Consider the following 2,908-nt stretch of genomic DNA (forward strand, 5'->3'; position numbering starts at 1 on the left):
CCCGACCCTCTTATTTGCATTCATCTCATGTAGAGGCTTGACTGTGTGTTTGACTCATCTTGTGCAGAACTTGTCCTGCTGGAGGACTGGGACAGTGTGAGCTGGAGAGAAGCACAGCAGAAGTTGAGCTGTGGGGGCTGGTCCTGAGGGATTCACCTTAGGGAGACGTCACTGGGAAGTAGAAATGAAAGTGGGGGTGATGCAAATACTTCTGGGAAGATTCCTAAAGGCTCTATGAACAGTCCTGGCTTATACTGCATCTCTTGACCTGAGAGAGGGCTCTGGGCTGTGGGTGAGGAAGAGTACATGCTGAGTTCATTGGTTTCCAACCAGCCTTGCACAGGAGGGAGAATCCCACCCCTAGGAAATCCCTCCCGGCACTAGGTGCCTGGACCAGGCAACAGAGACCTGTGCCACCCACTCTTCTCCCCACTTTCCTTCCCTTTGCCTGGGACAGGGCTGCTAAAACTCCTGCTGCCTGCGGGGACGGACCTCGGCCTTGCAACAGCACGTCCTGGAGCAGAGCTGAGCCGTGCAGGAAGTCAACTCCTGCTCCCTTTCCCTCCCAAGGAGCAGAGGTGGAGGGCGGGTGGTTTTTGCACGAGAAAGAGGAGGACAAGGAAGTAGGACACAAAAGGACTCCGCTCTGTGGCCCGTACGGGGATCGAACCCGCGACCTTGGCGTTATTAGCACCACGCTCTAACCAACTGAGCTAACCGGCCACCGTACGACAGCTCCTGGGACGAGCAGTCATTCAGACCCGCCCCTCTCTCACTGCCCGGCTCCGCCCAGCAGCTGCCGCAGGACACGGGCAGCAGAGGAGCAGGCCATGAGCGCCGCCGGCCCCTGTCCCAGGCAGCGGGCTGCTTCCCTGCTCCGCCGCCGCCAGAGCGCACGGACCTAACCCCGTGCTGTCCAGGCTCCTCCAGCCCAGCCCAGCCCAGCCCAGCCCTGCGCTGGTCACAAGTGTCCCCTGGGGCCCGTGGCTGCTGATCCTGTGGGGACACAAGTGCCTGCGCTTCCCTGCTCCAGCAGTGCCAGCCCTGCACCAGCCCTCGCAGCACTCGCCATGCTGGGTCCCAGCAGGATGGATGGAGGGGGAGGCTGCCGGGGGGAGTGGTGCACGGGGCATGGAGTGGGAGGCAGGAGTGGCCGGGCTGAAGGCTGCAAGGAAAGCCCGTGTGTGTGGGGTCCCGGGGTTTTATTTGCTGCCCCGTGGACCCAGCAGGGAAGCGCTGGTGGAGGGAGCACAGGGAGGGGCTGTGGGGTTCGGTGAGAGGGAAAAGCAGCACCACATCATTGGGGCATCCAACCTGGGGTGCCCGTGGGACAACAGGGACACTCACCATGACCCTGACAAGGACAAGGCTGGTGCTGGAGCTGTCGCTCAGCCCTGGGCCATGGAGAAGGGAGTCAGGCTCCCAAGAGCCAGCTGTTGCCAGGAGCGGGACAAGGACGTGTGTTGTGGCCACTGTAGGGGCAGGTGCAGCTGGGAGAAGGCAGGTGGGGATTTGGCCTTGTCCAGAGGTGTTCTCAGGCTGGACAGCTGGTGCTCACCCTCTCACACTCCAGCCCCTCTGTAACGGTGCCAGGACATGTGGGGATGAGGACGGGGCTGAGCCCTCCCCAGGGGCTTGGCAAAGGCTGCCGGGCATCGGTCACATGGAAGGTCACTCCTGTGTGAATGTCCCGTGTCTCTCTCTTCCCCCTGAGCCTCCTTCCATCTCCTCTGCCTTGCCTCTGCCTCCCTTCAGCTGAAAAACCCCAAGTGGGAGGGGCTCATCTCCACTCGGGGCTGCACTGTCTGCCAGTGTGGTGAGCAGGGCGAGCGAGTGTGAAAGGTTTCATCTGCTGGAGCCTGCGGTGAATCGGAGCCAAGATCACCCCTCTCTGCTGCCCCGGCTCGGCCTGCTTGTGCAGAGAGGGATCCGGTGGGAGTCGCTCCCCACCTGTCAGTGAATCCAGTGGTTCTCCACCTGCTACCTTATTTGTCCCCTGCCAAGCGAGGCGGCAAAAGGGAAACTGGAAGCCCCGCCGTGACACTTCCGTTTTCACGGCCACAAGCCAAGTCCCACTTTTTCCACCGTGGCCTGGGCCAAAGCAGCCTGCGTGGGGCCTCCCTCCCTATCCCCTGGCACACTGATGCCGGGGTGTGAATGCCTGGTGCACCGGACTCAGTGGGAGGGGTGGCAGCAGGAACTTCTGGTCTATGAAGGTAAAGCCCGAAATGCAGCACCCGCCAACACCCTGTGTGTGTCTCGCGTACCCCAAGGGTACACATACCACAGGTTAAGAAACACTGGCCTTATCCAACTCTTAGGGCACCTGAGCAAATTCCTAAACCACGGGGAAAAGCCTCCGCCCCTCTGGACTGGAGAGATCCTCACTGTTTTTCTTGGCATCATGTTTCTCTTCCCTCCCTTCTCTCGCAGTGTGGATATTGAGGGCTGAGGAAGGAAGCAAAAGTGGGGGGAAAAAAGGAGGATCTGCGTTGGCCGGGAATCGAACCCGGGTCAACTGCTTGGAAGGCAGCTATGCTCACCACTATACCACCAACGCAGGCCAAATCTGCAGTTGCCAATCAGCTAAACAAGGAGGAAACCCTGGTACTGTGTTTCTGTTTCGCAGGGCCCTAGTCCTGCTCCACTCCTGGCCTCTCAGATTTCTCCAACTGGGGATATGGGATCATGTCAGAACCTGTGGATTTGCACCTGCTTCTGCCCATCCCGGACTGGTGCAACCCGGGGAGTGTCCAGCCTTCCCTGGACATCAGAGGAGGGTCTGGGACCACAGAGCTGGGAGAGAGGAGCAGAGCACAGCCCAGGAGCAGACCCTGAGCAGGGAGGTGGCACAAGCGGGTGTGTTGCATGGGAGCGGGGATCCCTGGAGGTCTGGGGAGAGGGTCCA

General features: G+C 60.5%; 2 non-coding genes across 2 annotated transcripts; both read right to left on the reverse strand.

The window, feature by feature from the left end:
- Nucleotides 1-649: 649 nt before the first annotated feature.
- Nucleotides 650-723, reverse strand: TRNAI-AAU (transfer RNA isoleucine (anticodon AAU)). Its single transcript has one exon. It is a non-coding gene; the product is annotated as a tRNA-Ile (tRNA).
- A 1,765-nt stretch (nt 724-2,488) lies between these two features.
- TRNAG-UCC (transfer RNA glycine (anticodon UCC)) lies at nt 2,489-2,560 on the reverse strand. Its single transcript has one exon. It is a non-coding gene; the product is annotated as a tRNA-Gly (tRNA).
- Between the last annotated feature and the right edge of the window lie 348 nt (nt 2,561-2,908).

Source organism: Alligator mississippiensis, chromosome 11, assembly GCF_030867095.1.
Source record: "Alligator mississippiensis isolate rAllMis1 chromosome 11, rAllMis1, whole genome shotgun sequence".
Classification (NCBI taxonomy): Eukaryota; Metazoa; Chordata; order Crocodylia; family Alligatoridae; genus Alligator; species Alligator mississippiensis.